General features: G+C 40.4%; 1 long non-coding RNA gene across 3 annotated transcripts in view; it reads left to right on the forward strand.

Annotated features, from left to right (window-relative positions):
* LOC135247944 (uncharacterized) overlaps window positions 1–14,481 on the forward strand; it is a 131,162-nt gene that overhangs the window by 44,228 nt on the left and 72,453 nt on the right. For all 3 annotated transcript variants that reach the window (XR_010328332.1, XR_010328334.1, XR_010328333.1), the window contains one exon: window positions 13,753–13,863. This is a non-coding gene — a long non-coding RNA (uncharacterized LOC135247944). The remainder of the gene's footprint in view (window positions 1–13,752; window positions 13,864–14,481) is intronic.

Consider the following 14,481-nt stretch of genomic DNA (forward strand, 5'->3'; position numbering starts at 1 on the left):
AATATTTAAACATATTGGTTTTAAATGCACAAGTGTTAAGGATTATCCATGCAGAAATTACTAGATATGGTAGACTTAATTTAACTATTTATTGCGTAAAACCTTGTAAAACCTTGATCAGATGGTAAGAGGCAGGTTTTCCATTAGTGAATGAGAGTTCTGTGTATTTAACTCATCCAGTGACAGTGGCCTAATGGTCATGCTTTGCTTTAGCCACCAGTGTGTAATGCCTTTCTGTTACAGAATCTTGCTGATAATATTGTCCGTGCTAACTCCTGAATAGGGATGCAAAAGGTCCGAAAATGTGTCTGTTAAATACCCAGAAACATTCCAATGGGATGTTGATCTTGGGAATTTCAGTATAACATGTTAAGTTAAAATAGTAAACAATATTTTGGGGAAAATAGAAATAAAAAGGTAATTCCAAATATTGTGGCATGTTTTGGTTAAAATATCCTAATTTAATGGAAATTCAGGTGAATTACATACCTGAACTTTGCATTCTTCCATCTCATGTGAAGTGCACTCTTGCATGTCATGCTGACAAAGATAATTATCAGCCTCCCATTGAATGGGAATTCAGTCGAAATGCAACCCTCTGCATAGACAATGCATTCTCCCATCAGAGGGAATACATTATTCAACATTCCTGTTTTTTTTTTTTTTGTTCAGTGATGGAATCCCACGTAAAAAATTTACTCATTACGCCTAAATAAAGTTCAACTCAACTTCAAGTTCAAGTGAATTGTAGATTTTAAATTAAATTTTGTCTGCTTATGATGAGGTAGGTAAAAGGTTTATGGTTCTATATGCTTATGACATGGTAAATGCAGCCTGTACAAATAACCAATATTCCATATTTACAGTATTGGCCAAAAATAATGCATGTTTTACAAAAGAAACGCTCTTGAATCCACCACATACAGTCATGCATAGTTAACATTGTTGTTCTGTCCTTTAATGGAGAGTCAACTTTAAAATGACTGCCCCATCAATTATTCAGTTGTATAATGTGGACTTAGATGCATGTAGCATTTCATTTAAATACATTGGGGAGATATTGTATGTTAGTGTGCCAAATACATGGACAAAAATAAAAGCATTAAATGTCTATCTATATACGTGGACATAAACTTTGAATATTTGCCTCACATAAACAGCAGTAGAAGATAAAAACAATGCTACGATAATAATATAACTAATAATAGAACCACATTTAAACAAACAAAAAAAATGAATGGCTGATATTGTAGCTAAGCACTGAAGTAATATCTAAATTGCATGCAAAACCAATTACCGAATAACATGATTAACTGCAGGAACAAGTATGAGATAAGCTTGCTTCTTTCCAAGGATGCACGCAAACAACACCATCACAGGGAACACAGGTAAGTGTTAAGGCAAGCTGGGCCAAACGTAAACTGCGATGAAAATGTCACTGATAAACTTTTCTCACTCGCATGCACGTGCCCTACACGCATAGTTTGGAAGATGCAGTATTGCCGTTGATGACAGCTTTTTCAACGACCATAGAAACCATATGGAACCATAGAACAATGTGCTCCACAGAAAGACCGGCATCCTCAAGTGGAGTTCTGGGCCGGTGTCATTCACTTCAACCGGGAGTTCAGGGAGGATGAACAGCCTGACCACTGGTCTAGTGTCAAACTTGTCTTTGTTCGAAGCTGTGCAGAGTTCCACCCGAGATAGAATGTTGCTTCTCAGGTGTGACCCTAGATCTGGCTATCAGGAATGCCAGGCGAACGTTGTCATGACAATTTTCTGAATGTTGGTCGGCTGCTGATCCGTACATTCGCTCTGATGCTTCGCAAAATACATGAACATCTCTAATTACATTTAGCTGGTCAATATTGGCAGGAACATGGCAGTGAGGCAGGGTTATACATGACAAGTCTGGCAGCTGTCTTTCGCCGGCACTCCAAGCTTGGAGCAGGCCATCTGGAAGCAACGGGTCATCCCACTCCCTCTGTTTATCCCAGAGCTACTGGACAAGCGCTTTGGCATGAGTCGTGAAAAGGAGAATAAACGATACTATCCCAATACACGTTGCACATGGTTGCTGGGCTACTCTACTGACCGGTGTTTGTAGCCAATCATGTTGGTGGGACAGTGCCAGCTCAACCCTAAGGTGGGCTCTTTGACATCTGTTCAATCTTGAGCAAGCCAGATTTCAGGATTGTCAGAGCAGGCTTCTTGTGGGAGGTGGCTGACGACGCATGGAACATTAATGGCCCACTTGCTGATTTCAAAGCCACTGGAGGCCAGGAGGATCCATGGCTTGTCAAACTTATCTTCTTTGCTTTTTCCAGGGATAGAATGCTTAGGAGGCAGTCGTCAACGTAGAAACTCCTTTCGACGAAGGAGCGGACATCTTTACCATGTTTGCTGTGGTCAGCAATATGCTTTTGCAGAGCAAACGTCGCACACCAGGTGGAGCAGGTTGAACCAAAGGGCAGCACTTGCCACTCATAGGTGTCTGTAGGTTCATCTCGCTTCAGGTCACGTCACACAGAGCAGAGAAGAGGCTTGTCCTCAGATAGAAGACACATCTGATGAAACATACCCTTCATGCAATCTTCATGCCACAGGAGAACCCTAACAGTCTTGAGGACATGGCTATAATCTACAGGTCTGTCCACGTAGAGGGTATCAACTACTGAGCTCAACATGCAGATTCCTTCCTTTGCTGCCTTGGTGTGGACCTCATGTCGGATCTGAAGATGTCTATCCCGGCAGATGCTGCATAGCTTCATCTTTGTGCACTCAGCTATCTGGTGTGCTCTGTTGCACTTCCAGCACCTCTTGCTCAACTGGATCCAGTTACAAATTTGTTCTGGGGTGAATGTCTTAAAAGTTAGGATATTGAGTAAGGAAGTGTTCTGCACTGTCATGGTATGGGCAAAATGGGTTTAGCCTGACCTACTCCCCGAAGCTGGGATGTCTGGAGTAGGCAATACCTTTCTCTGGGACTGGCGTTTCTTTGGTGCCATGGAGGATAGGATAGTGGCGGGTTGAGCTGGCGCTCCTTGCTCCTTATGGCAATCTTGCTTCTGCCCGCTCAACTGGCAGACACACAGCACCATCCACGGAGTGCTCAGTCCCGAAGCCCACAATCTTTGGAGTTCTAGGTTTAGACTTCTGCAGCAGCTCTTGTCGGTTGACTTCATTGTCAGGTTCCCTTTGTCTAATATTACATTTTATCTAAATATCTGAAACCATTTAGAATGACAAATATGCAATAATAGAAGAAAACAGAAAGGGGGCAAATACTTTTTCACAACACTATCATTTATTTTCTGCTTCAAGGAGAAAACTTTAAGATGTAAAAAAAAAAAAAAAAGAGGCTTGAAAGCAGAAGAAACTGAGGCTGACGAGACTGAAAAGAAATGAAAACAAATTCAGCAAAACAATCAGATTTTTTTTGTCCACTAAATTAAAAATAACAAAAATGCAATCATAAGAAGGAAAGCATCTTATGTTAATGGATGCCTCCAGTAATGAAGTGGTAGTTATTTTCCAAACTTCCACACATAACTTGATGTAACATCAACAAAATTTTATCATCATGTTAAATTCAATGTGCAATAATTTTTATTGCACATTTTATTGTCAATCTGGGGCATTTCAGATCATAAGACATTCTTCATTGGTTGAAGCTGTATAGAAGGAGGCTATGAAAAAGCTAATAAACTAGTTTAATAGGGGAGGCACTATTAAGTAATGACTTAACCTGGAGGCCAAGATGCTTCCCTTCACCCCTTCTGATCTGCAAATGAATGTACATTTCTATCTCTTTGCTTAACCAAACTTTATTTTTATTTAAATTGTCCAATTACCACCCTCATTCGGAATGGGCAATTAACTATTTACAGCTGTGTTCATACTGCGATGAGCAGTGTTAATTCAGGTGAGTGCAGACATCTAAACACAGCTCAGCCCACAGCCAGGCTCACGTAGAGAGCTGAGTCAGAGCCAGACATCTCATATGCAGCTTTGGCCAGCTGTCCACTGGTGACTGATCAGCCAGCAGGGGTTGCTAGAGAGCAAGGAAATACAGGTCCTCTCACCGACTGAACCCTGATCCCTGGACAGCGAACATTCCAATGGCACATTGGCCTGTGCGGCTAGCGGGCATAGTCAGCACTGGCACTGTCTGGATTAGGTCCACGCACCGAATAATGGTGCCTTAACCAAATTAGCTGTGCAACAAACTCCAGTCTTTATATTTGACTAGCTAGTTTAATAGCCCAGGCTCTAATCTGCCCAATAACCTGGATTGGACAGGTTCACCATTACCTCTGTATTACCATGTACTTTTTAAATATTGACACTGGGCTGGCCAGTTGAGGGCAGCCTCCCCTCTATGTCCAGGTTCCTCCTGAGATTTCTTCTCACTGGGGAGTTTTTTTTTGCCACTATGTGAGTGTTCTTTTTTTTTTCAGGTCACTTGCTGCGTATTGTGGGTTCAGGCACTGTCTTGCGTAATTTTCCCCATGTCCTGTTTTTCTAAAAGGCATCCATGTGACAGTGTCTCAGTCAAAAATGATATGTAACCAAGCTTTTATTAAGCTGAAAGTATTTATTAATATATTTAAATTTAGGAACACAGATTAGTCTCAAAATAACTGTAGTACTTTAATAGGGGTAGGGCCTAAAATAAGTCAATAGTTATTTGTACATATGTCCTATATAATGTGCTCAAGTAATATGTTGAATACTTTTAAACTTTAATTTCATGATGAAGAATTTCAACAGCATTTTCATTTCTTAAACAACACTCAAGAGATGTCAAATACAGACAAGTATTCAATTAACAGCTCATCAAACCTATTTAATTAAGAGCTCAGCTGGAACTGAAACCTGCTCAAGGTTACTGCAGATCATTTAGTGGGAAAGACTGTTATTTTCGGAGTTTGAAAATCCTTTGCTTCTTTATGACGATTTGTACTGTAGATTGATAAACTGGTTGCCTGCTTAATCACTGCATAGAAAAGCTTGTCCTAACCTTAGCCCTTTGTCATCACATTTATGCTTTTATCATATCCTAGCCAATTTTGCAAACAAGTAATAATCAATACAATTTGCATTCATTTTGTATTATTATTACTCCAGAATGGCCCGAAATGACAAGGAGACAAGTGGAAAATAATATTTCCGCTGTTGAAAAGTCTACCTTGTTTAACCTGAGTGTCTGGCAATATTCTTGCATTATCTCTTGTGAGGAAACCTTTTTCAGTGATTGAGATTCGGCAGTCCGGGGCTGCGCACGCTGAAGGTCAGTTTTTTGTATGCCAACTTAATTAACTCCTCTGTATGTCCTACGGACACTTCACGTTATTTTCTTTTGTCGACTCAGCATCTCGTTTCTTGGGGCCACCATTTTTCATTCCGGGCACTTCATACCATAGGAAGACACTTAAGCTGAATGAGTCATTAGCAGTAATTGGCTTAATCATCAAAGCACTTTTGTGCTGTTTGTCAAAAGGTCACAGGAAAAAAAGGAAGAGGAACTATAGTGGAGTATTGATTTAAGATGGGGGGATGGAATTCAGTGCAGCAGAATCACTGAACTGTATCTCTGCTGTAAAATTGGACTGAGCTTTATTCGGCCTATGCCATTATCTCTGTTCTGTGCAGTGGATATTAATATTAGAAGAAAAATCATGATTGTACCACAAAGGGAAATTAGAGACCGTCACTCCATTTCGGTTGCGTGCTGTCTGTACACAAATTGGGCCTGGTTCCTTCCTGTGGACATGTAATTTGTAACACTGGATTAGAGTCTGGCACAATGTGAATGAAATTTAATTAAAGAGAGAAAATGACTACTACTGTGTCAATTCAGTTTCTAAAGCCTATTCATTGTCAGTTGGCATCTGTGTTTCCTTTGATCTTCCTGAGTAGTGTATAAGCTCAGTCTGACAGATTAGTTATTCTTTGTATCGAGATAATACAATACATTGTATAAAAATTCCCAGGAATAGGGAAGAAATAAAAAATGTACTGCTTTCTGCAGAGGCCCATTGAGGTAACAAAGAATATATATTACATTATGTTCATGAACTTTGGTAACATTGTTAATATAAATTGCAGTATCTGATGATACAACTCCCTCCTTAGACATAAACTTAGGACTGCTCATGAACATCATGTTCGATAATGCTGTGGAACATTACTTGACTGTTTTGCAGGCTTACAATCTATAAAAGGCATTTAAAAGAATGAGAGATGCCAGCTTTTGGACACACACCGTGCGATGAATGTAATTTTTAAAAACAATGCATGGTTTTTTGATTAAAGCAACGGGAAACCTGATCTTAAATCTTGTTCATGTTCTACTGGAGGTGTGTGCTCTATCAACTATGTGACACAGTGAACATGAGGGAAAAAAACAGATCAGGCGTGAAAACGACAGCCCCGTCTCTGATCAGGGCCCGGGTCACAAGAGCGTGTGGGCAGGGCCGTCTGGCAGAGATGCCAAACCCTGCGCAAAGCTAGCAGAGCGAGGCTGTGCTGCGCTGCTGATAGGTAAAACACAACGATAGAATTCTATGGTTACTACCATTTTGCTTAGTTTACAAGCATGATTATTAGGATCTAGGATTTATAAAGCATCCCACGTTGAACAAGTGCATTTAGCATCCACAATTACACCATGTGAAAACCCCAGTGTCAAATGCACCCATGGACCCACAATTTGATGTATCACATAGGGTCACGCATAGGAAAAAAGGACGATTCCACAAATCCATCTAATGTCATTACACAGTCTACAAGTATGGTAGATCTGGGCCTATCTGATCAACTAATAAACGTCATGTATGAACATTTCTAGATGTATTAAAGGTAGACCCTGGGATGTGACGTTGAAGCAAAATGAGAAGTGCGATGCCAGAGCTTGTTCAAAAATTAGAGGCTGCACTGGCAGGAAACACTGCCTGGAATACAGAGGTGCCATTTTGCAATAGATTTGCATTGGGTTATGCTTCTTTCTTATGTTTTATGTTGTGCTTATTGTGTGCAAGACAAATTTTCTAATAGGTTTCACTAATTTATTTGGCACTTATTGAGAAAATTATACTATAGCTTGCTAGCTAGTACATCCATCCATTATTTACACCCACTTATCCCTGTTCAGGGTTGTGGGAGGTGCTGGAGCCTATCCCAGCGTGCATTGGGCGAGTGGAGGAATACACCCTGGACAGGTCACCAATCTATCAATTTGGAGTTGCCAATTAGCCTACGTTGTACTGAGGGAGGAAACAGGGCGAACATGCTAACTTAGAAACGTCCAGCCTGGGATCCGAACAATGCCGCCCTAGCTTGGTAGTTCAAAATAGAAATGAAAATGATGAGGTATTATAGCTGGCTAGCTAAATCTAATAGATAATTTTTTTCCTGCTAAAATCATGCTATCATAAAACATTCACCAGAAAATAAAATAGCTACCTCTTCAGTTGACAACATTGTGCTGATATCTTCCCTGAATAATGTCTGTATCATCCATGAGCTACTACATCATGCCTAAAACTAGCTATATTTTATTTTGTTTTGTCTATACATAATTTGCTACCACCTGCCTTGCTGCCAAGTTTATTTAATTCTGGTAATGTGTGTGGATACTCAAGATATTATAACAAAGGAGGGGAGTAAAGATTCACACTTGAATAGTGATGCTTTGTCAGACAGAATTCTGTGAAACGGGTGTCACTTTCATTCAGTTGCTCACTACACAATCTTTGCTCTGTTTGCATGTGTCTGACATCAAATCCCTGGGTGTACCTTTAACGGAAAAAAAAAAAAAAATCCTGCCTGGAATGAGGCCCTCATGGGTGCGAGGCCCTGTGTGACTGCACCATCAACCCCCCCCCCTAGTGGTGGGCATGCATGTGGCCATTAGTGCTCTAACTTTACTGGATTGAATTAAAGCTAGCAAGCAACAAAATAATTGCTAACCAAGAAATAAGTGGTTCGCAGACATGCGAAGCAAACTGAAAAGCAGAATCATCTTTGCAGTGCCATTAGCATGAGCTAACTGGCTAGTTAACTGCTCCAGCGGCTGCACCACAGAATCTATTATGAAACTAAAATGATCTCCAGCTGCACTCGGTAGCTGAATTTGCAAGTGCATAAGCTGGTGACGTGTGATTGGCTGTAGCGTGAGGGGGCGGGAAAGCCTTCCATACTGCAGCCTCAGAGTCGATGGTCTCGGCAAAAAAGGCACACAAGCTCAGCAAGAGGTTAAGCCTTCTTGTCAGTCAGTTGTCACATTTCCCCTCCCCAGTAATCTACAAGTAATCTATATTAATTGCCATTAATTAAACACAGATGATGATTGACAGCAGTGTGCCCACAATGTCACATGCTGGTTTCTTGAACTGCAGTCATGCTGGAAATAATTTTTATTATTATTGGGCTGCAAAGATTTTTCCCAATACACATAATGTACACGTGTACACATAAAAAATGGAAATTAGACGAGCTGCAAAAAAATTAATTAGGACTAATAATAACAATGATGTGTTTTGCAGCAGTGTAGGCTTCCCCAAAAATGAAAGGCTGAAACAAATTAATTAAAATGAAATAAAAAGACAGGGTTTAAACTGTGATTAGATTTGACCATGATCAGTTGTTTAATAGTCTCCTTCATCTTTAATTGGCAGTTCTTTGTGCAAACTTGTCTAGAGGGAGAGATTCATCTTTCTGCATCAACGGAGTTGGCTGGAATAGCCAAGTGCTATTTTCTGTGCAGTATTTGGAATGATTTTTTTTGCCTCTGTCCCAGAACTCTCGGAATGTCAATGCAGTCCCTGTTTTTCTGTGCAGAAACTAGTTCAGAATTACATTACTCCTCAAATCCTGAAATCCAGTGTCAGTGTTTTCTAGTTTTATAGTCATGCCTGAATTTTACTATATAATACTGTGTAGCACCAATTTCTGCTTTGGCAATTCTTGAAAATCTTATTAGACAAGATCCTTTTTGTCAAAATTGCTAGCCTAAATACAACCTGTGATTGTCACAACGTGAGCATTACTTGTTAATTAAATTGCGTTTTGCATGAAGTCTTTGCGGATTTCACTGTATGCTTTTAACATGTAACTGCATTAATTGTGACAAAAGCAGTTATATTGTTGAAGTCAACCTCAAAATTCAGGAGGCGTTGTATGATGCTCCCCACGGCTGCGACGTGACTTAGCATCAAGGCACACAGTGCACAAAGAACAGGCTGTATTTTTAGAACGACTTATATTTTTTTAATTTGGCGTCTCCGGTCCCACCCGAGTTTGGAATGCCAGATTTATGAACTACGTACGAGCGCGCTCATGCGGGGCCCCTGTGGGGCCCCCTGCTTCCGGCCCGGGAGGGTGAAGGGGCCGAGGAGACCCATTCATACGCGTGCAGCAGGGGCAGAGGAGACCCATTCATACGCGTGCGCAGGCAGCGGGCCACGGGCAGCGAACAATGCTATCCCCGCCGACTGTATCGCTGAGCGACGCAAAGCTAAATTATGCATCGTTCCTGTCGGCCGCAGTCAGCACCGGCATGGGTCAGATCCAAGACTGAACCGAGACCGCGGTGCTCACTTGTGTACCGCAAGTGCCTCTCACCGCTTTTACCGACCGAGCTAAACAACGGCCTGCAAATTGGAAGCGAGCGATTTTCTGCACCGATTAAATAAAATGTGCAGTGCATTGTTTTCTGTGCCTTCTGTTGACTTGTCTATGACTGTATTTTCTTTATTGGAGTCAGAAGCCTTTAGCATTTCTGCCATGTCTAGTTAGAAATTCCTAATTCAGGATGTCTGGTGTAATGTTTGCACTAAACAATGCATCCCTCACATCTTGGATAACATCTGTTTACTGCTCAATTCTGTTTTTTTATTGTTTTTTTTTTTTGTTTTTTTACTGACAGAGCACTCCACTTTGTTCATGACTATGATTAATGTTATTTGTACATAAAAATGCCAGTCTATGATTGAAACCAATGCCTGCAAGAACCACACAGAGATTTAGATGCTTATGCACGATGGAATAATTCTGGGTCACATGCCGTATGTTCACATGTCACATGCTGCTCAACCCTGTTTCTAGAGATCTACCATTCTGTAGGTCTTCATTTCAACCCTAATTTGGCACACCTGACTCTACTAATTATCAGCTCAATAAGATCTCTAGCTGTTGAATGAGGTGTGCTTTGTTAATGTTGGAGTGAAAACATAGATTAACTGGTGTCCCTCGTTACAGGATGTGAGATCTGACAGATTTCCGAAGTAGTGTGGGGTTTTGTTGTTTGCCTGATTGTTTTTTTTTTTTTTTTTTTTGAACGTGTCAGCTTCAGTAATGGCAAAGGCCCTCTGATGGGGTCTAAATAGTGTTGCTGTAAGCTGAGTCCTGTGACAATTTTCAACCTGTAGGGAAGAACATTCTGATCTGAACAGTCCTCTGAGGATTTTAGCCAGTGATGATCATGATAATGGTAATGATTTCATGATTTATACATGATTTCCCCTAAATCTGGTTTTAAATGTAAATATGCAATTAACTCACAGTTTATTGCTGGCAGAGTAGCACATTTTGTTTGTTCGTTGTTTTTAATGACTTCTCATGTACCACTGAATACATTTAAAAAAACCATATTTGAAAAAAAAAAAAACACTCAAATTTTGGCACACATGGATATATTTGGAATATCTTATCTTAGTGCGTACAAACACCAAGAAAATATAAATTGGAACATTTGTATTGTTCAATTTGATCATACAGTAAGTTCCATAAGGCTTTGGGACAAAGACATATTTTTCTTTATTTGGCTCAATACCCAACGATTTTATATTTGAAATGAAACGATTCTCATGTGATTAAAGTGCAAATTATCAGCTTTTATTTAATGGTATTTTTTATACACTTTGGTTTCATTGTGTAGAAATTACAGCACTTTTTATAGATTGCCCCCATTCCAGGGCACCTTAATATTTGGGATATATTAATGTTGTGTAAATGAAAGTACTCATATTTAGTACTTTGTGGCATGTCCTTTGCGTGCAATGACTGCTTGAGGTCTGTGACCCACGGACATCACCAGGTGCTGAGTATGTTCTCTGGTGGTTCTCTGCCAGGCCTGTACTGCAGTCATTTTCAGCTCCTGCTTGTTTCGGGGATAGTTACTTTAAGTTTTCTCATCAGCATATGAAACATATGTTCAGTTAGATTCAGACTGGGTGACTAACTTGGCCAGTCAAGAATCTTAATCTGCTGCTTTATCAGTATGTCTTGCTTTAGGCTGAAGCGCTATCCAACGAGTTTGGAGGCATTTGGTTGAACTTGAGCAGATAAGATGCTTCTGGAAACTTTCTGCTGCTGCTATCAGCTGTTACTGTACGTCATCAGTGAAGACAAGTGAGTCAGTACCTGTGGCAGCCATACATGCCGAAACCATAACATCCCCATCACCATGTTTCACAGATGAGGGGGGTGCTTTGGAGTGTGGGCAGTTCCTTTTGGCCTTCGCACTTCATTCTTGTTATCACTCTGATACAAGTGAACCTTGGTCTTGTCTGTCCACAAGACCTTCTTCCATAACTCTCCAGGCTCTCTTAGGTACTTCCTAGCAAACTGTAACCTGGCCATCCTGTTTTTGTGGCTGAGTAGTGGTTTGTATCTTGCAGTGTATCCTTTGTAGTTCTGTCCATGAAATTTTCTGCAGATAGTACTCAGTGCCTCCTGAAGAGTGTTTCTGATCTGTCAGACAGGTGTTTGGGGGTTTTTCTTCATTAAGGTGAGAATTCTTGGGTCATCAACTGTAGAGGTCTTCCTTGGCCTACTCGGCCGTTTTGGGATTACGGAGTTCAACCGTGCTCTCTTTCTTCATAATGATGTTCCAAACAGTTGATATTGGTAAGCCTAAGGTTTGGTTTTTGTCAATGGCAGTTTTTTCTTCTTCTTATTTCTCAATCTCATAATAGCTTTCTTGACTTTCATTGGAATAGCACTGGTCTTTGCATTGAAGGCAGCCAAAAGCCAAGAATCAAGACAAGTTTAGATACTGGAAGCTCTCTTATACCTGCACTAAGGAAACATTGAACATACCTGACTAATCAGAAACGACTGTTTGTCCCCATAGTCTCACTATGGTGCCCTGAAATGGGGGGACTGTGGAAAAAAGTGCTGTAATTTCTACATGGTGGAACCAAAATGTATGTTGGTAATGTATGTACCATTTAATAAGTACAGAGCTAAATCACAAAACAAAAGTATTTGTCCCAAACATTATGGAATAATATTAATTTTGCTCATATAATTTGAAATAAGTGTTTGTTACAAAACTTACATTACACTCTGTACTGTGTGTACCATTCAGGGATTTAAAAAAACATTGCCATGATGCAGGTAGGCCAATTTACACACCTTTCGTTAACACTGACAACGTGCCATCAAAAAGCACTCTACAGACAGCAAACACAAGATTGTGTCAAAATGTAATTAGAACTTTTTCAAACTTGAGAACGTTCATACCTTGGTTTGTGCGAATTCACAAATACATAATGGTGAAGTGTCAAGGCTTTGATGATCTTTGATGTAAAAGCTGGTAAAAAAAAGTGAAGATTTTGTACTTTATTTAATATTCACTTTGAAAAGAAGCCTGTGTTATCATAGCGATGGCTTGTACACTGTCCTTTCTGTTCTTGAAAAACCTGGTGGAACTGGACACAACATGGTAGATTTATATATCTTTTGTATATCTGTCCTTTGTTGGCGCAGGGTGATCTGTATTGTGTGGGAGCCGTATCCCTGATGAAGATAAAATACAACTCATATGGTGATAGGATTTTCAATTTCATTGTGTCCGGGATCACTGTCTGTGACCTGGCTCCTCCATTTCATTCGTTAATTGGCAGCCCACTGTCATGGCAAAGACGTCTAACAGATTACCAAGTGTCTTGTTGTGACCCCAGTCCTCTCTGGACAGTGTCACAGCGTCTCTCCCTGCCCTCATGCATATGTAATTAATTGTGGCTGCTACAGCCAGCCAGTCAGTGTCACGTTTGAGAGCCGAATTGAACAGCAGTGCCTGCAGAAACAGTATGACATATCACCGATGAACTAATTTTTATGTTTATTTCAAGCCTGAAGATAAGGGCAGAGTCAGTCACCTTTATTGGGTCCTTGAGATATGGCAAGTCTCTTCAGAAGCCACCCATACAATGGACCCAAGGATAATGCATGGCTGTGTAATTAATAAAGCTGCTGTTGGTCTCTGGTCATGTTGACGAGGCAATTCTGCGGAACAACATACGCGGTTTACGTAATGGTGAATTCCGAGCCCTCCCTTGGCTGCAAGTGGCAACACTTGAACACAAAAAGCAAAATGCTCATCAGGAAAGCAGCCTCCCAATTTAGATTGCCGCCTTGCAAACGCATAACCTTCTTACCCTTCAGAGCATAACAGTATGATACATCAGCGCTGAAGAGCAGTTGAGTTGTTAGGGGCTAATGATGGCACAGTGAGGATTCTCACGTGGGTGCAATAAACACAGTTTGGAGACTACAGTAAATGGGCCGCATAAGCAATCTGTTTTGTCATCTGCATTAAAAGCCATTATTCATCTTTTTGAGTGCAAATTGCATTTAATTATGCTAAAATGTTTTTGTTGAGGACAACATAACTGCGTGTGGCTTAAATAACATTTTTCTTTTCCATTTTTTAATCGGTGTTTCCCTGTCTTCTCCCAGTTTGGAATCGCTAGTCTCAAGCACATCTGAAATCATCACTGCACCACCCACACAAGGATCACCAAGAGCTTCAAGGGCTGGCACTCCTCTGATGCTCTTGCTTGTGATAAGGTAACTCTTTTCCACATTCCAGGATTCACAGCACAACAAGAGAGGTGATGCTGATTGATGAAGAAGTGTATTCCTCATTGACTGACACAGTTGGTAGCCTTAGTGCACTGGGTACATACAGTAGTAAGGAGGACCTAATGCTGTAGTTACCCTAGTTAAAAAACCAAACTGTTTGCCTCTGCACTGTGTATTCTGTCAACAATGGCTAATTACATAGCTGAGGCTTGAACTTCTGAATTTTGAAATGTATTATTATATACGTAGCTTTGACATGAGTATAGGTATAATAGCATTGGGCAAATCATACAGTGGATCTTCTGTGGAACACAATGTGTACAATGGTCGGAAACCCACTGTTCAGAGAAGCTATGTAATGTTTGTGTGGTTCAAGATTAAATTAAAAGGATTAGAGGTTGGACAACACAATAGTGGGTGTTTCAGTGCATGCAGTTGTAAAACACTAGCACTAATTAAGGACAGTGGTGAATTAACTAGAGCCCTATATCTGCAATGCCGATTCTTATAAAACATTTTTGTTTGAATATTCACAGCAATAAAGCAAGTGGTCTGTTGCATCTATGACTAAACAGTGGATACCTGCAAAGCGATATTTATTTG

The sequence above is a fragment of the Anguilla rostrata genome, chromosome 2, assembly GCF_018555375.3.
Source record: "Anguilla rostrata isolate EN2019 chromosome 2, ASM1855537v3, whole genome shotgun sequence".
Classification (NCBI taxonomy): domain Eukaryota; kingdom Metazoa; phylum Chordata; class Actinopteri; order Anguilliformes; family Anguillidae; genus Anguilla; species Anguilla rostrata.